At 38.9% G+C, this 24,002-nt stretch overlaps 1 long non-coding RNA gene across 1 annotated transcript; it reads left to right on the top strand.

The window, feature by feature from the left end:
* Nucleotides 1-64: 64 nt before the first annotated feature.
* On the top strand, nt 65-22,751 carry LOC309620821. The gene is made up of 3 exons (XR_014239669.1): nt 65-269; nt 10,448-10,568; nt 19,408-22,751. It is a non-coding gene; the product is annotated as an uncharacterized lncRNA (long non-coding RNA).
* Nucleotides 22,752-24,002: the final 1,251 nt, after the last annotated feature.

The raw sequence follows: 24,002 nt of genomic DNA on the forward strand, positions 1-24,002 counted from the left end.
GCTTCATTTTCCGGTTGTGGAAACTGCGAGAGTGAGGTAGAGTGTTCCACCTGACTGAGGTTGTGTCAGGTCTCTCAATGGTTTCTCTGACAAGCACCTGAGGCACTGCACCCTCCCATTGACAAGAGGGCGCTCCACCCAGTACTGGGCTGGGATTAAATGCAGGCCAATAGTCGTTGAATTATGAGGGCAACGATCGCTAAGGTTATTGGAACGGCATCTGAAGCCCCACTGTCCGGTTTCCAATCCTGTCTTCACCGCGTCCTTTGGTATGCTGGGAAAGTTACTTCACCTCGCTATGCCTCAGTTCCCTCCTTTGTAAAGTACAGAAAGTATCACGGTAGTGCTATCATGAAAGATTAAATGAGATACTGCCTTTGACTCCATTAGCAAAAGACCAAGCATACAGTAAGCATCCGTTAACTGTTAGCTGTTATATTACTCACCCCTGTATCACTAGCATTTAACCTAGTGCCGCACGCAGGGGACAGTACATATTTGTGGAATTTATGAATGTTAGAGCAACAGATGAGGAACCAGGACCAGAAAGGATAAGGAACTTTATAAAGGCCACACTAATTAATGGCAGAGGTGGGACTAGAATTCAGCTCTAATTATAAGTGTAGAGCTCTCTTTCCGCTAAACATGTGATCTGTCCTTTAAAATTCATTTTTGTGGCAGAAAGGGTTTTTTGCTAAAAAGCACAAAGTCTTACAAATTTTTTAAATGTACTGTCACCAGTTTCCATCTAAATAACTTTGAGTGGTGATTTACTCAGGCCTGAGTTCCTAAAGACACGTACATTTGAGTATTGGCAATGACCCAGTTTAAGTAGACTGAAGGTTTCGAGAAGCACTGAAACAATGCACAAATAGATTTTAGGCAATTACTGTCCTGGCAGCACTACCCTAAATTCTGGAGATATAGTGGTGAACAAAATTAGCCCTCTGCCTTCAAGGAGCTCTCAGTCTAGCAGGGAAGAAAGACATTAAACAATTCATTACAAATACATGGTGGTATGTTCTCCAAAGGAATACAAAAATGAATTCTAGAACTGGAAAAGAACTTATGACTGCAGAGTATCTCCACTATATTTTCTTAAATAACATATATTGTCTATTGTCACATATTATATATAAATATATGTGTATATATGTATATATATATATATATATAGTTAAGTGAAACAAGTTGCAGAATAATGTGTATAGTATGATTATACTTTGGTGAAAACAAACAGAATTTTACATATGTGCACATATGTTTGATCTGTTTGTATGAGCAAGGGGAGTTGTGGAAGGCTGCTCAGCAGGCTGTTAATATTGATCACATCAGGAGGTCGAGGTGTGGATGATTAGCTTTGTGTTTATACATCCTCCTATTGCATTGTTTCAGTGGTTATAACAAGCATTTGTTATTTTTGAATTTGAAGAACAGCAAATAAAAAGATCTTTAAAATTAGAGGGACAAAAAGAATAAGAGGAAAAGATACCAATAAAAATACCTTTTAAAGAGTGCAGACAGCCAGTCTCTCCTTGCGAAAAGGGACCAAGGAAAGACAGAAATGGCAGTTAGAATTCAGAGACAGTGGCAAGGAGTCAGTTTAACATGCTGCTTCCTTCTAGTACAGGAAGGAATACCAAACTGGAAGTACTGATACAAGATGCTCTGAAACAGAATAAACCATGGAATTTTCAACAGCAAAAGTGCTGTCAATGAGAGATTGTCTAAGAACCCAGTTCTCTACTTAAAGCAGAGCTTAAACATACTTTGCATTTGAAGTGAGGTTAGTGAGATGGTTGATTTGTAGTTAGGTGATTCATTTTTAAAACGCCATTCCACATCGTAGCCCTAATTTTAAAAATACATGCAATTAGTTTTTGCTAAAATTAAAAATATTTATAAATATTCTTTGGCCCAGCTAACCCATTTCTTGTCATCTCTCCCCCAGAAATTAAAGCACCAGAATGTAAGGCTAAATGTATAAGGTCAAATGCATTGTTGTTGATAATAGTGGGAAATATCCATCAATAAGAGAATGGTTGAATTAATTATGGTGCATCCATATAGTGTAATATTAAGCATAAAATAAACAGCTTACCTCACCTGTACTAAACACTTCAGTAAACACACTAACCTCCTCCTTGTGTGTGGGGGGGTGAGGGTTGCTTTTGAATTTGGTTGCCTTCATGTACCCAGCAGATAAGGCAAGATTGCATTAAAAACTGACAACACTGCATTTTTGGTAAAGTCCTCCTGCCAAGTGCATGCATTATTCAGCATGAGAAGTCATTAATTTTTAGTAATTGGCGATCACTTGCATTTGAACATTCACATTTTCGAAATCTGTCCAAAGGCCTTTGGGAAATTAACATGACTTTCTACAACAGTTCAGTGGAATAATAAATATTGAAGAAAATCTAAGGTGGATTGTTTTCTGCATAACATCTTTTTGAAGGGTTAAAAATGTCTTCTGTGTTTACCAAAATTAATAGCTATAATATATGTACCTCTTCTGCCCAGAATTTCACAACTGTTCATCTTTAATAAACAAATTCCCTTGTCTGAGCAAATTCATTATTGTTTCCATTTGAGTATAGTTTGGTCCCTAAATGAATCTCATTTGTGTTTTCAGGCATATTCATGCTTGCAATCTCATTTTAAAATGTTCTTCCATTTGATGACCATCTGGAAGCTTTCCTTTTTTAAAATTAACAAACCCATTTGCCTGCCAACAAATATGTATTAAGTGTTTACAGTAGGTCAGGCTCTGTGTTAGGTATTGTTTTTTTCAAAAGCCTTTTTTTATTATGGAGAACTTCAAACATATACCAAAATAGAAAAGTATAATGAAATCACGTGTACTTTTCAAGGAAGCTTCAACATCCTCAATTCAAAGCCAATCTTATTACATCTATACTCTTTCCACTTCCCTCCCTTCCATATTATTGTGAAGCACTTCTGGGACATGTTATTTCATCCATAAACATTTCAAAATGTATAAGAGATAAGGGCTTCTTAAAAAACCCCACAATACCACTAGAAAACTAAAAAATGAATAATTCCTTAATATACTAATGGAATTACTTGACAGTGTTCAAATTACCAATAATATCACAAGTGTCATGGTATTTTAATAATCTGAAGCAGAATCTAAATAGTCTACACATAGTGATTGAGTTTTGTGTCTTTTAAGTCTCTTTAGTCTATATGTTTCTCTTTTTCTCTTTCTCTCTCCCCCTTGACATTTCTTTGTTAAAGAAGTCTGGTTGTTTGTCTTGTACATTTACCCACAGTCTGGTGCAGATAGCCTCATTCTGGTTCCTTTAATGTGTTTCTCTGCCATTTGTGTTCCTTATAAATGGGTAGTTGGATCTAAAGTAGGGTTGCCAGATTTAGCAAATAGAAATACAGAGTTCCCAGTTAAAATTGAATTTCAGATAAACAATGAATACTTTTTTAGTATAACTGTGTCCCAAATTTAGCTTATGGGACATACTAAATATTGCATGGGACATGCTTACACTAAAAATATTATTTGTTGTTTATCTGAAATTCAGTTTTAACTGGGCATCCTGAAATTCATCTGGCAACCATAACCCTAATCTAAAAGCTTTGTTTGATTCAGGTTCAATTTTTTGGGGGGGAGGGAGGGGGTGCAAAACTACTTCATAGGTGGTGGCGTGTGCTTCCTTCAGGAACATTATGTCTGGTTGTCTTTTTTTTTAATGTTTTATTTATTTTGTTTTGTTTATTTTTGGCTGCATTGGGTCTTCACTTGCTACGCAAGGGCTTCTAGTTGCGGCGAGCAGGGGCTGCTCTTTGTTGTGGTGCATGGGCTCTAGGTGCGCAGGCTTCAGTAGTTGTGGCACGTGGGCTCAGTAGTTGTGGCTCATGGGCTCTAGAGCACAGGCTCAGTAGTTGTGGCGCACAGGCTTAGTTGCTCCGCGGCATGTGGGATCTTCTCGACCAGGGCTCGAACCCATGTCCCCTGCATTGGCAGGTGGAGTCTTAACCACTGCGCCACCAGGGAAGTGTCTGGTTGTCTTTGTGATGATAGCTGCCATTGATGCCTAGATCCATAATTCATTAGGGTTGCAATGTGGTGATCTTCTAATTTTCCAAGGCATATTTTTAAGAGGAAGTTTGGCGTAGTGATTAAGAAGTCAGGCTCTGGCATAGGAAAGACTTGGCTTAAGCTCTGGCTCAGCTACTTTCCTAGTTGTGTGACCTAGGGCAAGTTAGGTCACTTCTCTCAGCCTGAGCTTCCTCATCTGTAAAACAAGGTTAATAATAGTACCTATCTCATAAGATTTTTTTTTGAGGATCAAATGAGTTAAGGTATGTGGAGGATTTAGAACGGTGTCCAGCACACAGTAGATGCTCCTAAGAGCCAGCTATTATATCTAATGAGACTCTTGAAGAATTATGGCCTTTCAAATTCAGGATTTCCCAATATTAAAAACTTTAAATCCTCCACTCAGCAGTTATATTTTCACATAATTAAAAAAAATAACAATAAGGATGTATTGAACGAACAGCCTCTCCTATTTGTCCAGTGCTTTGCAGTTAACAAAGGCCTTCTTCACATGATTCCATTCTCATTTGATCCTCATAGCAGCCTGTTAATCAGAAGGACTGGTCCTATCTGTTTTTTTTTTAAAATTTATTTATTTATTTATTTATTTTTGGCTGTGTTGGGTCTTCGTTTCCGTGCGAGGGCTCTCTCCAGCTGCAGCAAGCGGGGGCCGCTCCTCGTCGCGGTGCACGGGCCTCTCACTATCGCGGCCTCTCTTGTTGCGGAGCACAGGCTCCAGACGCGCAGGCTCAGCAATTGTGGCTCACGGGCCTAGCCGCTCCGCGGCATGTGGGATCTTCCCAGACCAGGGCTGGAACCCATGTCCCCTGCATTGGCAGGCAGACTCCCAACCACTGCGCCACCAGGGAAGCCCCTATCTGTTTTTAAATGTGAAGAATCTTGGGCTTAGGGAGGTGACTTGCTCAACTTGTAACACAGCTAGAAAGTCACACAGTAGAGTAGGGACTGAGTCCTAGTACAAGGCTCTTTTGAGGGAAAACACTGAGTGAGGAAAATTGTGTGGTCCTCCCTCTGTGCAACACTTTCATTTCTTGGTTCCAGGGACAACACTATCTTGTTTTCTTTTTCAACTTTTCAGCTTCTTGTTTCTTTCCCAGACTAATCCCTCCTCGTCCCCATCCTCAGTCTCTTTCTTCTCTTCAAAATGTAGTTGTTCCCCAGGGTTCTATCCTTGGGCCATTTTTATTGTTATATTCTTCCCCTTTAATATCTATTCAATAGCTTCATCTATTCAAATAGCTTCAACGATTCCCTCTGGGAAGATGATTTCCACATCTGTATTTCTGGCCTCTACCTCTTGAATTTTGGACCCAAAATTTCAGTTGCCTGCTTGATATCTCCATATGGCTGTTTCAGACAGAATCTTACATTCAATGGGTCTGCTTATGTGGATCCTGATTTTAATCAATCAACTATATAAATCAAACAAACAAGGGGCCGATTGAGGAAGTTTGAATAATTACTGATGACATTAAGTATTTGATGACATTAAAGGCTTAATATTACCTTTTTAGGTGAGATAATTATATGTGGCTATGTTAGGAATATCTTTCAGAAATACATACTGAAGTGTTTATGGATAATATCATGTGATGTCCGGGATTTACTTCAAAATAATCCCGTTGGGGAGAGAAGGAATAGGTAAGGGTATTGATTGGCTGTGAGTTGATAATTGTTGAGCTAGGTAGTGGGTATATGGGACTTCAATATCCTACTCTCTCTTTTCCTCTATGTTTTGAAATTTGCATAAAAATTTTAAAAGCTTAAATAGGCCCCAAACTGAATTGATTAACCTTGTCTACATCCATCTCCTGACAATCATTTCCTCTTATCTTCCCAGTCACTTATTATGAAAACCAAAGCTCTTGGTTTCTTCCTTCTCCCTGACCTCTACACCCAATCAATTGCTAAGTCAGGCCGAGCCTCACTTCACAGTGAATCCTGCTTCTATCCTCTCTTTCCCATTCAAACTGCCACCACTCTCTTAAGTCCCTAATTACTTCTTGCCTGCACTAGTTTAATAGCATTCATAAATTTCTCTCCATTTCCAGTCCCTCCTCACTTGGTATATGTGAAGCATCTAGCATAGTGCTTGGTACTTAGTCCCGTCTCCATTTCTCCTCAATAGTGAATTCCTCTTCCTTCCTGCTGCCTGCTTAACCCTCTGATGACATCTCCCTTCCCTGAGACTGCTCCTCACTCCCTTTCAGAATTGCTTTCTTCCCCGTCCCTCCTGGATCCTGCACCCTCACTGCTGCCTCCAATCCACCCAGCTGCTATGCTTTGTGGAGGAAGCATGTGTCTGAATAAAGAATGATTTCTCAGTTCCAAAGTTAGAGTGGGGTTTTTCATAGCTGTAGGTGAGTGGAGTCTTTATGTACAGACGAAACAGGCATACCAAGTGTGAGTAAAAGAGAAGCAAGTTTTAAAGCTGCCTCCTGTCCCCTCAACTCATTGGAGAAGAAGAGGCAAGATCTCTAGTCCAGAGGGATCATCTTCTAGATCCAGGCAGGCTAGGGTAAATGCCAATGGCAAAGAAGGAGCTGGGTGGATATTTTTCCAGCAAGCTGGGGACTTCTTGAGGAAATACCTCTTGCCTAGTCTGGCTAAGGGAGGAAGAGCAAGAACTGCCTCCGGTGGGTCTCATAGAAGCAGCATCAGCAGTATGGATTGGGCGAAGGTCCTGTTGCTCAGGGCTGTCCCAGAGAAATAGAACCCTTACTTTTGATGGCCTGCCTAGGTGTAGTTCTGTCTGTTTTGGAGAGCAGCCAGGCATTCAGGAGCTGGGCTGACCGAGCACAAAAAACCCCCCTATCCTTTAAAAAAAATTCTGTAAATCAATCACATTCTTGCATTTTAAGCATAACACTTGCAACTAAAACCAAACTGCTGTATTATAATCAAGATGCATCTGCCTGTTTTATATTTAAGGCCCACAGGCTTCAACTAATTTAGGGGACCATCTGGTGAGAAAGAGAGAAAGTCTTATTACAAAGTGGCATTTGTTTGCAGTCTCAGGCCTCAGAAGGGATTGTTCTGGGGATCCCAACCAATTTCCAGTGCTCCTGACTTAGGTAGAAAGGCATGGCTCTGGAGTCAAATAGGTCAGATTCAGTTCCTCCTGCAACATTAACAAACTGGTGTCTTGAGCCATAGGACTTCTGAGGTTTGAATTTCCTCAGTTTCCTCATATGTAAAATGGGAATTAGATTATACCTGAAGTTGCTGGGAAGATAAAGGAGATAAAGTCTCCCAGAGGGAGCCTAGAAACATTGCTTCCTTTCCCTTGATCCATAACTTAATCTTCCATCTTATTCCCTCTGAGCCTGGCTCTTCTTGCCTACTTTGTGTAATATCCACTTTCACATGGATAGACGTGGGCATGCTTTTACACTGAGCTTTGAACAAAAGTTCTGAAAAATAAGCTTTATTCCAATGCTGTTATTTGTTCACTTCTACAGAAGTTAAAGAATTGAAATGGAATTGCCCTGGGATGCAGTGGTCAGAGGGCAATTTTGCCTCTTCTGTGGTATGCTAAACAAATCTATTCTCAAAGTCCTCCTGTCCTACATTTAAGTAGTTGAAAGGATTAGACCAGTTAGCTGGGACAAGTGCCAGTTGCAGCTCAGGGGCGGGAGGAGAGGGAGTTAGAAAGCAGGTTGGTTAGAGATGGAAAATCTGGGAATGGGGATGCTCTTTGATTTTAACTAGATAACTGCTACTTGGGTGACAGCTTTATTTCAAGTGAGAATATGAATTTGGCTGTATTCCTAGTTAGAATCTAATGCTCAAAATTTCCTCTAAATTGAGAAACAAAATTAAAAAGTGATGATTGAGATAGGCAAATGTAATTGCTGAAGCTGAGTAGTAGCTACCTGGAACTTCATTGCACCATTTTCTATACTTTTGTGTGTGTTTGAAAACATCCATAATTAAAAGTTTTTTGTTTATGTGACAGTTATGGGACAATGGAGGTCACTCAAAAACTGGGGAGTTTGATGTCATGTCAGTAAAGCTAGTAGAGGATATTTGAACCAAAAGAACTCCTTAGAGGAAATGTGGTGATTTCTATAATTCTTATCTAGCTAAGTGGATTTATTTGAAGGATTAAACAGCATGCAGATAAGACATTTGATGGATATAATATGAATTGACCTCCAAAAGTTTTTGACAAGATCTTACGACCACTGTTTTGGGTTTGTTTGGTTTTTTTTTAGCTTTTTGTTTGTTTGTTTTGGGGCCATGCCACGCTTGCAGGATCTTAGTTCCCCAACCAGGGATTGAACCCCGGCCCACAGTAGTGAAAGCACAGAGTCCTAACCACTGGACCACCAGGGAATTCCCACGACCACTGTTTTTAAGGGAGTTGAGTCACTATAGGACCGTGACCCTCCTTCCTCTGAGTAGATATCACCTTAGAAATAAGAAACAGACATAGAGTTAAAGGAGGTTAAGGACATTATTTTGACATTTTGAAAATATGATTTCTTAGGGATTGGTGGGGGGGCTAGTTTAAAAAAAATTTTTATAAAAGATCCAAAGGAAGGAATGCACAGTGAAATCTCCAAGTGGAGAATTACATGAAACTTCCTGACAATAAAAAGCTTAGGTGATGGGAATAAACTATAAGGAAATCTCATGAATATGGGCGTGGGTATATTCACTGGTAGCTATGAAGATTGGCTTTAGTTGTTGCTCTGAGTTGTTGCTAAACTACTTAGGGATATTATGAAAACCTTGCTTGGCAAGGCTCTAGGCATGAAGGCTCATTATAGAATGACTTAACAATAATTCACATATGTAAATGTACACATATGCATTTGATGCTAGAGTAGTGGCTGGGATTAATTGTGGATCACAGGAGAACAGATTTTTCTCTTCCTAGAATTGGCATGTTGGAAGGTAGGTACTCTATTATGGACACCTGCAATCCATCCTGTCAGGGGCTGGGAGAGAGTGTAAAACTAAAATCTAGTAGGGAAGAAAAAATAATCTGCCCTCAGAGGCTTTCCCTTCCCTTCAGGGAGAGGATTGATAGTCTTGCTGACAGTGGAAAAAATAGGTCAAAAGCCTCCTTGTTGAGAGGTGTTACCCTTCTACTTGAAGGAACAAAAATGAGAGTAGCAAGTTCTCACGTGGTGTTTGTAGAACGACACATTTCCGGATGAGAGCTGAAGAGGCAAGCTATACTCCTGACAGGACCAGCAATGTAATTTGTAGGGCTCAGTGCAAAATGAAAATGTGGGTCCCCTTGTTCATGAATTACTCAGAATTTCAAAATAGTGACAGCAGAATATTAAACCAAACATGGGCTCTTCTAAGCATGGGACCCTGTGTGATAGCACAGGTTGTATGCCCATCAAGCTGACCTTACTCCTGGGCAGCAGGAATAGTGATAACAAAAATTTAGAAGACATAATAGAAAGGTATAAAGCAGAAAATCAAGATCATCTAAAACTCCCACCACGTAGAAACAACCCTTGTTATTTTGGTGTATATATCTAAGAGATGTTTCTGTATACATATACATATATAGACACATATTCATACAGTTTTTTATACTATGGAAATTGTATGTTAAAAAGGAGATAAGGGGGCTTCCCTGGTGGCGCAGTGGTTAAGAATCCGCCTGCCAATGCAGGAGACATGGGTTTGAGCCCTGGTCCAGGAAGATCCCATATGCCGCGGAACAACTAAGCCCGTGCGCCACAACTACTGAGCCTGCGCTCTAGAGCCCACGAGCCACAACTACTGAGCCCACGTGCCACAACTACTGAAGCCTGTGCTCCTAGAGCCTGTGCTCCATAACAAGAGAAGCCACCACAATGAGAAACCCGCGCACCACAACGAAGAGTAGCCCCCGCTCGCCGCAACCAGAGAAAGCCCGTGCGCAGCAACGAAGACCCAACGCAGCCAAAAATAAACAAATAAATTAATAAATTTATTAAAAAAAAAAGGAGATAAGGCCCAAAATGGAGTCACTTGTGCTAAGCCTATGTCACCAAATGGAGACTTAATATGTACGAAACCTAATTACAGTTTCAGCCTCTCCTAGGAATGTAATCTTAACCAGTCAGTCTGGAATTTCCTGGTTAGCACTAAAGAGGTAATCTCCTTGATGGACCCCTGCTGTCCCCCAGAGGAAGGTAACCTTGCTTGAAACAACCAGCTCTTTGCTAGAATAACTTCCTTGTTCTGCCTCCTTCTACCTGTAAAAGTCTTCCATTTTGTACAGCTCCTCAGAGCTTTTTCCTATTTGGTAGATGGTATGCTGCCCAATTCATGAATTGTTTAATAAAGCCAATAAGATGTTTAAAATTTACTCAGTTGAACTTTGTTATTTAACAGATTCGGTGGCAGCAGTGGGACTGAAGGAGACTTCTGATGGCTTCAGGGACAATGAGAAACACAGGAGTGATACCTTGTGAACCCCTTGAGTTCTCTTTCTCGCCATTTCCAGGGGCCGTGGGTAAGTTCCTCTTGGTTCTGAGCTCCACTCTCTTTGCCTTGAGCTTCCAATCTAATTGGCTTTCTGCAGTTCCACGTTGGGACCTTCTGGTAGTTAGACCACAATCCCCTATTTGACTGGAAAACCCCAGCCCTTAGTTCAGTCCCCAGATTCAACGTTGGGAACTGCTGGCGATTCTGTCAATAGTTCCCCATTTGTTTAGAATCCCAGTCTGTAGTCCCCACTTGTTGGGTCTGCTGGTTCAGTCCTTTCCCGAGTCCCAGGTTCCACATTGGGAATTGCTGGTGGTGTGTACAGGGCCTTCTCTTGTCCAGGCCACAGTAACATCTTTTGGTTGCTGCTGGTGTGTTAAGGTGCACATGTTTGTTTGTCTTGTTTTGTGTAGATAAGGGCTATTGCTAATGGGATTCTTGGAAGCCAAAAGTCGCAAAATTGGTGGGCATGGGTCGAGCACTTAAAAACTGATGGAGCACTCACCACCTAACTCTAGGATTCCTGTGTTAGGATAAGTTGATCACCAACCTCAAGAAAATTTCCATGCAATGAGGTATGCTGTAAAACATCACACAATCCCCAATGCAGCAGCACAACCCTCTTAGGTATTACAGTAGTCCCCCCATATCTGCAGTTTCACCTTCCATAGTTTCTGTTACCCCTAGTCAACTGTGGTCTGAAAATATTAAATGGAAAATTCTAGAATTAAACAATTCATACATTTTAAATTGCACACCATTCTGAGTAGCTTGATGAAACCTTGAGCCCTCCAGCTCCATCCTGCCCAGGATCCCCAACCAGTGACATTGTCCGCTCCTGACATCCAGCCATCTACATCATCATGGCTCGATGATCTAGGATCACCCAAAGCAGATGATCCTTCTGACATATCATAAGAAAGTCAATAGTAGCCTAACGCTACATCACAATGCCTATGTCATTCACCTCACTTCATGTCATCACATAGGCATTTATCATTTCACATCATCACAAGAAGGATGAGTATAGTACAATAAAATATTTTGTGACAGAGACCACATTCACATAATTTTTATTACAGTATATTGTTATAATTGTTCTATTTTGTTATTAGTTATTATTGTAACTCTCTTACTGTGCCTAATTTATAAATTAAACTTTACAATATGTATGTATGTACGTATAGGAAAAAATATATATAGGGTTTGGTACTATCCTTAGTTTCAGGCATCCACTAGGGGTCTTTCTTGGAATGTATCCCCTGTGATTAAGGAGGGACTACTGTAGTTTGGCTCCGAGAGACCAAAAAGGCTTAGCTAAAAGAAATGGGATCCTTAAATTCCAAAGAGTTGAATGCACCACCTTTTGGCACACCTGCTTATTTTATGTCTAAGAACTATGGTCCCGGAAGCTATAAATATCTACAAAACTGGCAGAATCTTACTAAAAAAATCCTAGAATTACAATGGCCATTATGGGGAATGTTCCAACTAGATAAGATCGTTCAGTTAAGAGGTTCACTAAAAAGCAAAGGTTCCCAAATCAAACAAACAGAATGGGATACCTATTTTAATTGGTATGTAGAAGCTTCCAAAAGGCTTCTAGATTCCAAAATAGCTTCAGTGAAAATTTTGTTGTAAAAGGCTAATGGAAAATCAAAGACACAAAAGGTATCTAAAACAACACCAAGGCCTCCCGAATTACACCCTCCTAGGGGTCCATCATCAAAATGCTGTCCTAGAGATTGATATCTATTGTAATCAACTGGGATACTGGAAAAGAGATCGTCCTCAAAGGTCCTATGCAAATTCTTCAACATCAGCTTGAATGCCCCCGTATCTACCTTCTAAGGAGGGGCCCTATATGGGCCCCTCCAGAGTTGATGAGACTCTGAGGGATTTTTCTAGTAAACTGCTACTTTATTCCCTAAAGCAGCCAAGGGGAAGCTAAAGTTAAAATCAATTAAAAACTTTACCAAATTCTGGTAGATACCAGAGCTTACACTCTCTACTTTAAACCCCACTCAGAGCCTGCAGATGGGATCCTGGGAAAACTGGCAGAAGTTGGCTAAGGGTAATAATTCTTGCTAGAGTTGGCTCTCCCAGATCTCTGTCTGTTGTATCCTGTAGAGAAAGGAAAATAAAATACCGTTTGCACCCTCTTTGGGGGCGCCTCTTTAGTCCAAGGAATTGTTCAGTACTGCCAGAAATATTTACTGTTTTTCCCGGATGAAACCTGACAAGATATTTGAAAGGATTTTTTTTTTTTAAGTAGCTCTGCGGTCAGAAGTTGGCCAAATTGAAGCTGATATTCAAAGCCTATTGGGAACTTTTTTAAAGACCTTCTCCCCAAAGCTAAAATGAAAACTATACAACCAGAGGGAAAGAAAAACCTTCTGAAGCCTTTGTGGAAGGATTTACTAAAACATTCCAAAGACAAATATTTCTAAATCCAGAACATAGAAATATTTTGGTTTTCATCTTAGTTGGGAATCTTCTCCCTGATACAGAAAAGCAAATTGAAGATAATGTGGTTGGATGAGTGGAACAACCTATGATGCCATTTAAGTTGCAACCCAATTTCTTGAGAAATTAAAAGCAACTGTCCTTATCTTACAGATCTTTGCAAAACCAGAAATGTGGCTCCAGAAAAAATGCAAAGTCCACCTATCCTTTTTACCTATCCCAAAACCTCCCCTACTTATCTCAGAAAGCTTGTAAGTATTGTAAAAATTCTGGTCTTTAAAGAACAAAAGTCCTTCTTGGAGGAACTTGCATTCTTTCCCTGAGCCTTTGAGAAGTAAATGTTTTACCTAGTCTTTCTCTGGGAACTCTTATCTAGACCATCGCCAATTCCTGAGAATGAAAGAAAAAAGTAGGGGGAAGGCTTTTAAAAAATACAAACTGCTATAAAAGCTCTCTTGCCCCAAATCTGGTCCACAGCTTCTATAAGGTTACTTGTTAAAGACAAATACAAATCTTCAGTGTCTTCTCCACAAATATTATTAGAAGAAGCTTTAGCCATAGCCATTGGAGCAGGTATACTTATTTCAACTGTTCTTTTATAAGCTAGTGAGTTTTATATTATCATATCTGTCTCATGGTTAAAATTTTAGGGCAAGAACTATAAAGTCTCAACTATAAAGTTTGCATCTGTATGTTTATGTGTGTCTCTCTATATATGTTGTAGATGTGTGGTATTTTTTTTTTACCTCCAGATGGTATTGCCAAAATTAATTTGTAAAAGAGTTCTGTTTAATTGGCTTAAAGAAAATGAATGCCTATATGAATTAAGTATTTATAAAATTCTCAAAAAATATAATAGAAACTAACCCAAATGCTTTTCAGGTTCGTGTGATCTAGGAAAATATTTGGTATTAAAGCTAATTTAAATCTGTTGGTTTAATTAAAATAGACATGTCTTTAGAGTTATCAACATTGACTATAATGCAGACATACAACTTTTATTCTACCTAGGTTTATTAGTCAAATAAGTTCATGTTACCTCTGTTATAAAACTTGTCAGTAAGAGACATAACTTGGTATGATGAAGTAATCTAAGCATAATTGTTGAAAACAAGTGAATTAAATAGATGTAAGTGAGGTAAGAGTTTTTAGGTGAACTTTTTAGCAATAATTATATTTTACAGTATATATACTTAAGCAGTTTCCCCAAATCTTTTTGGTAACCTGAAACCTTAAAGTTTTGCTAAGTTAAATTAAATGATAGTCATTAAATATCTAGATAATTTCCAAATAAGATGAAATACTGAAACACTAATTACTGAATGTAGGTTTATCCACTTTTGGTTTTGTTTTACAGAGCAGCTAAAGATATTTGGGTTTATTAGTAAACATGTTTTGTGCCACACTGAAAAAAAAATCACTATGAAAAAGCATATGTTTCTAGAAAATATAAAATGTTTATAAATTTGCCACAAAATGCTAATGTATAAAATAGTTCACAATTGTTTACTTATTTATTTTCGCTAGAAATTAAAGTTTTTAAGGGTTGAAAGTTATATGTAATTAAAACTACTAGAAATAATAAGGGAAAGTTTCCGTATGCAAGGAAAGTAGGATGTATGTTTTCAGTAAAAGAAGGTATGAGGAATGGAAATGCATTTTTGTTGAGGGAAAGGAAAGTAGTTTTGTCCTAAGGCTGGTTATTTCAGAATGGAAAAGAGGGAAAACATAGGACAAAATCTGAAAGTAAAAAAAGAAAGTTGTAAAAAGTTTATGGGAAAAGAATCTTGGGAAATAATTTTATGCATGGTCAAGCTGGTTAAGATTAAAATGAATTTATTTGAGTGAAAAATGAGTTTTAATATCAAAAGTAGCTGGTGCAATATTAGAATTTGGTTTTCTCTCTGTTAAAAGGACAAAGATTTTGTGCACTATTGATCTGCTCTTGTAAGAGATTGCAAATGGTTTTTCTTTATCTTTTAAGTAACTTGCCTAGAAGACAAAGATTTTGTGTCTTATCAAAATAATTTCCTATTTCACATTGTCTTTTTTTTTAAAAATTTATTTATTTGTTTATTTATGGCTGTGTTGGGTTTTCGTTTCTGTGCGAGGGCTTTCTCTAGTTGTGGCAAGCGGGGGCCACTCTTCATCGCGGTGCGCGGGCCTCTCACTATCGCGGCCTCTCTTGCTGCGGAGCACAAGCTCCAGACGCGCAGGCTCAGTAATTGTGGCTCACGGGCCCAGTTGCTCCGCGGCATGTGGGATCTTCCCAGACCAGGGCTCGAACCCGTGTCCCCTGCACTGGCAGGCAGACTCTCAACCACTGCGCCACCAGGGAAGCCCCTCACATTGTCTTTATCAAGTCTCTGATTACTTAAGAAAATTGAGTCTTCTCTATTAAAAGAGCTAAGATATTTTGTTTGTTTGTTTGTTTACAAGTATTTAACTTTCTGTATTTGCCTGTGAAGTCTAATTGTCACTATGGCTAAATAGATAATTAAGTATTGTTTCAGTGACCTATGATCCTATTTGACCAAATGTTTTTAAAGCCTTTTGATATTTTTGAAAACTGCCCCCCCACCACCAAAAAAAAAATCAAATTCTAAATGAAGTCTTTTTGACCTGGAAGTAACTTTGAGATTTTTCCAGAAGCCCCTGGAAAATCACAAAAGAATTACTCTCCTTAGAAAAAGAGAGATGTTAAACTTATTAGGCATATTTGATATGCTAAATTACATGGGAAGCATTGTCAAATAAGTAGTACTAAGCCTTCTTTATGTTGTATTTGTATAGATATATGTGTTCCAGAAATTGTATGAAATTCCTGGGAATTTGAAGTGTCCTGGTATGTTATCAGTAATAATTCCAGTTATTATCTTAAAATGTTGTATGTCACAGAAATAACCAAATTTCCTCATCAATTCCATTGTAATTAATTCTAATCAGATCTTTAACAATGAGCATTTTTTAAGTCTTTTTACAGACAGTTACTGTTTTACTCTGATACTTTTGTAAAAATGTTCCTGCAAAGTACTTCCATCTTCAAGGAGATTCACGGAAAGAACTTTGACAAGTACAGGTTTCTGATAACTTTAAGATCATAAAGCTGAACTCAGTGAGAATTTCCAGAGCTAATGGAAAAATTGGATTCAAGCAGAACAAGTATTAATTACATGGGTCTGAATGAACTGAGGAGGATGATTATAATTTTTAATGACTTTTTGGTTGAAACATTGCTGGTTCCTTAATGTTTTGTTTTTCCATATTTAAGGAAACCTTTCCTCTTAAGCTAGCTATGACATGCAGCAATTTGGTAAAGTATACCTTTGTAAGCAAAGATGAAACATGTACTTTTTCTCCCTACCCAATCCCTCCATAATTTAGAAACTCTTGAGTATTCTTTTCATGGCAATATAGTTAGTTATTTGAATAAGTTCAATAAGGATCTGTTTGTTCTCCTTGTAACAGAACACAATTAGAAACATTGGCTATATTACAATACCAAGGCTTTGACAGGAAAGTCATATTTGAGAGAGACATGCATAGACTCAGATATGACCAGACAGCTTTAAGGTACTAAGGTTGACTTCATGGAGCCAATAAAGCCTCTCAGAAACATCGACCTGGTACTTTGCTTACTGGATTCCCGGCAGCCTTACCAGGTAAGTAAGGAAGGTCACTTCCTGGCAGGCTCAGAAAGCTCAGGATATTTTGGGGATCTGAAGAAGAGAGGAATTTACACAACTATAGGCAAAATCTTGGCTAGGCTTCCTGTCCTCAGAGGCTTTTAAGAGTTCAAGCTGAGATTTCTTATGAAAAGTTCCAGCAAAGCTGTCTTAAAAAGAACTTATATGGTCAATCACTATTCTTGCTGCACTTATGTAAATAACAAAGCCAGTTTTAATGCAAACAAATTAGTTTTACTGTGATTATCTTGGTAAAAATAATGGGGGTGATTGTAGAGAGAAAAATTATGTTTGCACCTTTGTAGATACTAGATTTTAGTCCTGTTAACTGTCTTTGAAGTTTTGTTATATACCTGTAAACTGGACTGGATCCTCAATTCTTTTAGTTTCCTCAAATATCTGGCTATAACTCTCCAAACTAATGTTTCCAATTTTCTGCCACCCTTCTGATTTGGAATCACTAAGAATAAAGGCTGCTGTTAAATTTTCTTGGAAGGGACTATACCAGGTCTTCCTCATTTATCCAGATGGCAGCCAAACTTCAGGGACTTGAACCTTGGGTACACATCTCACAGCTAAAGAAGGCTGCACCTGACAACTGGTCCTGTGTAGACACTGGAGACTCCCAATCAGAGGAAGAGAAGTAGCTAACATTGATGGAGACTGCCAAGATGCCAGATCAAGACTTCATACTTTAGCTAAACATGAAACTCTCTCTCCTTCTCTTTCTTTCCTTTACTCTTCCAGGCCATTGCTAATAGAGTTAACCTTTCAGACGGCTGGATTTGTCATCAAAAATGCCTGTCTTTGATGCCAGAGACCCCCTGGTCCTCCCTCTGACCAATTTCTCTTCTATTCCCAATTGACATCCCCCCCCCCACCGCCACCAGGAGTCACTTAGAGTCTGACTTTCATGGCCAGAACATCCTGTGCCTTCTTTGACTTTTCTTCAATTATAACTGTACTTGCCCAATTAGACACAAATACCTGTGTAAATCATAGTACATATGCACCCCCACGCTCTTATGATTATCTAAATCAGATCTTCCCCCAATCATGAAAAGCTCTCACCAGCAGCACTCATCTTTGCAAGGAATTTAGAACAACTTTTCATTTCAGGCTCGGAGGTTTACTTTCCAATTGTGCTGAAAACCTAACTGACCCCTGGCTTGAATGGACAAATGCAACAATCCATTAACAATACCACCTTGGTGGGAATGGTTTGTGCCCTGACAGGATTTATCTTTGTCTGTGGTGTTTGTCATTCTCCTTGAGCCTATGAATGCCTAGATGGCTGGTGCATAACTGAGCAATCAATGCCCCTTAGGTTATCTAACTGTGCCCCTAGCTGTCCACAATCAAACTGAGACACCTCATTGGTCAACTCCCCTGAATTTACATCGTCCAGTTAGAAAAGACCTCCCAGGAGGTGTTCATGATTCAGGATTCACTTCCTTTGGCAGGTCCCTACTTCCCTGGTTAGGAGTGAATACAAGTAAGGCTATGATCAGGAACCTCTCCTTAACTCTCGAAAATACTACAGAATCTACTGCAAAAGCCATAGCTGCCCAACAAAAATCCTTACAGTCTCTGATCAAGATTGCTCTTGATAAAAAGATAACCCTTGATTATCTTTTAGCTGAGCAAGGAGTTGTTTCTGCTGTGGCCAGCACCATTTGCTGCACCTGGATTAGCACTTCTGCAGTTGAAACTCAGCTGTATAAGATCACTGAATATGCCACTGGCTTAAGAAAGTAACTCCTTCAACGGGTTGTTTCTTTGATGTAGTTGATTTTGATTGGTTTGGGTCTTGGGGACCATGACTCCAAAGTGCACTCCAGACTTTGGGAATTATCCTGCTTACCACAGCCATAGTAGTCTCCCTGGTGTGCTGTGTTCTCTCAAAAGCTTTAAATGCATGGTTGCAGCTGCTCACCACCAAGCAAATGTTCTAAGACTGGAATGTCAGGAAAGAACAAAGAGAACGACCAGCTAAAAAATTGTGAACCTGAAGTCATGACCTTTGAATGCCACAGAGGTTCAGCAAAAAAAGTCATGACCTGTGAATACTACACAGAGGATCAGCAAAAACTGTGGGAACTTCAGAGTGGTAGCTGGAAGTGCCACTAATGCCTTAAATTTTGATCACATCTCCCAGTTAAGCTGAGAGTCTGATCAGAAGGGGGGAATTGTTAAAAAAGAGACAATAGGCCCCAAATGGAGTCACTTGTGCTAAGCCCACATCACCAAACTGAGACTTAATACCTAACCTAATTGCAGTTTCAGCCTCTCCCAGGAATGTAATTCCAGTCAGTCTGGAATTGTCTGGTCAGCCGTAGTGAGGTAATCCACCTGATAGACCCCTGCTGTCCCCCAAAGGAAGGTGACCTTGCTTGAAACAATCCACTCGTTTTTAGTAATTTCCTTGTCCCTCCGCCTTCTGCTTGTAAAAGTCTTCTATTTTGTACTGCTCTTCAGAGCTCCTTTCTATTTGCTAGATGGGATGCTGCCCAATTCATGAATTGTTGAATAAAGCCAATAAGATCTTTAAAGCTTACTCAGTTGAGGAACTTCCCTGGTGGTCCAGTGGTAAAGAATCCACCTTGCAATGCAGAGGACATGGGTTCGATCCCTGGTCAGGGAACTAAGATCCCACATGCCGAGGGGCAACTAAGCCCGCACGCCACAACTACTGAGCTCACGTGCCTCAACTAGAGCCCACGTGCTGCAAACTACAGAGCCCACGTGCCCTGGAGCCTGTGCACCACAACTAGAGAAGAGAACACCGGCATGCCACAACTAGAGAGAAGCCCACGCACCACAACGAAGACCCTGTGCGCTGCAACAAAGGATCCTGCATGCCTCAACAAAGATCCTGCGTGCCGCAACTAAGACCTGACACAGCCATAAATAAATAAATAATAAATAAATCTTTAAAAAACAACTTAGTTGAATTTTGTTACTTAACAGGTATATTGTACATTCTCTTTTGTCACCTTTTAAAAAACTTACTACATTTTACAGGGTTTTCCATGTTGGTAAATATAAATCATTTCAATCCTATTGTATAGAGATTCCATGTTCTATTTAACCAAACCCTATTGTTGGGTGTCTGAGGAATCTCGAGTTTTTCATTATTACACATGATGCACATTGAATATCCATACAAGTTGAGTGGGGATTGAATAGCTCAATCAGTATAAAGCACTTCACAGAGTACTTGGCAAATAGTAAGCTCTTTATAAATGTTAGTGTTATTTTTATATTGTCAAATTGCCCCATATAAAGGTGAACTAATTTCCATTCCTGATAGCAGGGTGAGAGGGCTTAGTTTCCCTAAATCCTTGCCAGTTCTTTCAACTTTTGCCTTTTGTATTTCTTCCTCTGTGAATGACCTGTTCATGTTCTTTTGATGGTTCTCCTGTTAGATTCCTCATGTGTTAACATTTTTAATGGGTTTCTGTACTGGGGCTATTAAGCCTTTGTAATATGAATAACAGGTACTTTTTCTTCTAGTTTTTTTGTTTGATGTTGTTTGCTTTAACCACACAGATGTTTTAAAGTTTAATACAGTTAAATCTGTTCATCTTTTCCTTTAGGATTTTGGTCTTTGCTGTCTTCTTCTTCTTCTTCTTCTTTATTTTTTTGGGCCACGCTGTGAAGCTCGTGGGATCTTAATTCCCCGACCAGGGATTGAACCTGTGCCCCCTGCAGTGGAAGCGCAGAGTCCAAACCATTGGACCTCCAGGGAATTCCCTTGCTGTCTTCCTTTAGAAAGTCTTTTGCCACAGCATAGGTTTGAAGTTCAATGGGGGTGAAACCTCTCCTACCTTAGGTTAGGTCCACCAGCTTTCCTCTGAGGCTTCATTCTTCTGGGGTGTGGTGTTCGAAATTCTACCATGGAATTCACAACATTAGAATAGTTTCAAACGTACATGGGAATACTTTTATTAACTTTGAATGATACAAGGTATATTAAGAATGAGTGTTTTCTACCTTCTTCCCACCCAGAAAACACTTCTGCCTTTCCATATTTTCTGCCTTGCTTTGCTTGCTTCTCTTTTTTTTGGCTGCACTGCGCGGCTTGTGGGATCTTAGTTCCCTGACCAGGGATTGAACCTGGGCCCTCGGCCGTGAAAGCGTGGAGTCCTAACCACTGGACCACCAGGGAATTCCCTACCTTGCTTTGTTTTCTAGGGAGAGTTCTGTCTTTATCAGAGCTATTCTTTTGGGGATCAAACCAAAGAGAAACTGAATTGCATATACATTTATTTGGAGTTAGTGGGATATACTTATGTGGTTTGCTATCACTTCTGCATATAGTTAAGTTATTGCTGGCTGTATGAGTGTAGGAATGACTTGTGGAAACATTTCTGAAGTGGTAAATCTAAAGCTTATTTAAGATTAGTTATTACTTAAAAAACTCGACACATCGTAAAATCTTACAGCTTACGTATAAAAGAAATGAGAGAGGTTTTCCCAAATTTTATAACAATCCAGAAAATTTACATGACATTAACCAGTGGTGGTGAGTTGTGAAGCTGAAAAAGACTTTTCAAACTCTCAGAAGAAAACCGAGTTGTTTTTCTATTCTCTCTATAGAAATTGTACTACAAAAGGTGTATTGGATGAAGAGGTGATCAAAAGTCATGCAACCAAAAAATATAGGAAAAAAGTATATATTTAAAGTGATGAAAGGGAAGAACCTACAACCAAGATTACTCTACCTGGCAAGGATCTCATTCAGATTCGATGGAGAAATCAAAAGCTTTACAGACAAGCAAAAGATAAGAGAATTCAGCACCACCAAACCAGCTCTACAACAAATGCTAAAGGAACTTCTCTAAGTGGGAAACACAAGAGAAGAAAAGGACCTACAAAAACAAACCCAAAACAATTAAGAAAATGGTAATAGGAAAATACCTATCAATAATTACCTTAAACATGAATGGATTAAATGCTCCAACCAAAACACACAGGCTTGCTGAATGGATACAAAAGCAAGACCCATATATATGCTGTCTACAAGAGACCCACTTCAGACCTAGGGACACATACAGACTGAAAGTGAGGGGATGGAAAAAGATATTCCATGCAAATGGAAATCATAGCTGGAGTAGCAATACTCATATCAGATAAAATAGACTTTAAAATAAAGAATGTTACAAGAGACAAGGAAGGACACTACATAATGTTCAAGGGATCAATCCAAGAAGAAGATATAACAATTATAAATATATATGCACCCAACATAGGAGCACCTCAATACATAAGGCAACTGCTAACAGCTATAAAAGAGGAAATCAACAGCAACACAATAATAGTGGGGGACATTAATACCTCATTTACACCAATGGACGGATCATCCAAACAGAAAATTAATATGGAAACGCAAGCTTTAAATGACACAATAGACCAGATAGATTTAATTGATATTTATAGGACATTCCATCCAAAAACAGCAGATTACACTTTCTTCTCAAGTGCGCACGGAACATTCTCCAGGATAGATCACATCTTGGGTCACAAATCAAGCCTCAGTAAATTTAAGAAAATTGAAATCATATCAAGCATCTTTTCTGACCACAACGCTATGAGATGAGAAATCAATTACAGGAAAAAAAACGTAAAAAACACAAATACATGGAGGCTAAACAATACGTTACTAAATAACCAAGAGATCACTGAAGAAATCAAAGAGGAAATCAAAAAATACCTAGAGACAAATGACAATGAAAACACGACGATCCAAAACCTATGGGATGCAGCAAAAGCAGTTCTAAGAGGGAAGTTTATAGCTATACAAGCCTACCTCAAGAAACAAGAAAAATCTCAAATAAACAATCTAACCTTACACCTAAAGGAACTAGAGAAAGAAGAACAAACAAAACTCAAAGTTAGCAGAAGGAAAGAAATCATAAAGACCAGAGCAGAAATAAATGAAATAGAAGCAAAGAAAACAATAGCAAAGATCAATAAAACTAAAAGCTGGTTCTTTGAGAAGATAAACAAAATTGATAAACCATTAGCCAGACTCATCAAGAAAAAGAGGGAGAGGACTTAAATCGATAAAATTAGAGACAGAAAAGGAGAAGTTACAACAGACACCACAGAAATACAAAGCATCCTAAGAGACTACTACAAGCAACTCTATGCCAATAAAATGGACAACCTGGAAGCAATGGACAAATTCTTAGAAAGGTATAACATTCCAAGACTGAACCAGGAAGAAATAGAAAATATGAACAGACCAGTCACAAGTAATGAAATTGAAACTGTGATTAAAAATCTTCCAACAAACAAAAGTCCAGGACCAGATGGCTTCACAGGTGAATTCTATCAAAATTTAGAGAAGAGCTAACACCCATCCTTCTCAAACTCTTCCAAAAAATTGCAGAGGAAGGAACACTCCCAAACTCATTCTATGAGGCCACCATCACCCTGATACCAAAACCAGACAAAGATACTACAACAAAAGAAAATTACAGATCAATATCACTGATGAATATAGATAGATGCAAAATTCCTCAACAAAATACTAGCAAACAGAATCCAACAACACATTAAAAGGATCAGACACCATGACCAAGTGGGATTTATCCCAGGGATGCAAGGATTCTTCAATATATGCAAATCAATCCATCTGATACACCATATTAACAAATTGAAGAATAAAAATATGATCATCTCAATAGATGCAGAAAAAGCTTTTGACAAAATTCAACACCCATTTATGATAAAAACTCTCTGGAAAGTGGGCATCGAGAGAACTTACCTCAACATAATAAAGGCCACATACGACAAACCCATGGCAAACATCATTCTCAGTGGTGAAAAACTGAAAACATTTCCTCTAAGATCAGGAACAAGACAAGGATGTCCACTCTCACCACTATTATTCAACATAGTTTTGGAAGTCCTAGCCACAGTAATCAGAGAAGAAAAAGAAATAAAAGGAATACAAATTGGAAAAGAAGATGTAAAACTGTCACTGTTTGCAGATGACATGATACTATACATAGAGAATCCTAAAGATGCCACCAGAAAACTACTAGAACTAATCAATGATTTTGGTAAAGTTGCAGGATACAAAATTAATGCACAGAAGAAATCTCTTGCATTCCTATACACTAATGATGAAAAATTTGAAAGAGAAATTAAGGAAACACTCCCATTTACCATTGCAACAAAAAGAATAAAATACCTAGGAATAAACCTACCTAGGGAGACAAAAGAGCTCTGTGCAGAAAACTGTAAGACACTGATGAAAGAAATTAAAGATGATACCAACAGATGGAGGGATATACCAT

Source organism: Balaenoptera borealis, assembly GCF_965194805.1.
Source record: "Balaenoptera borealis genome assembly, chromosome: X".
Taxonomy (NCBI): Eukaryota; Metazoa; Chordata; class Mammalia; order Artiodactyla; family Balaenopteridae; genus Balaenoptera; species Balaenoptera borealis.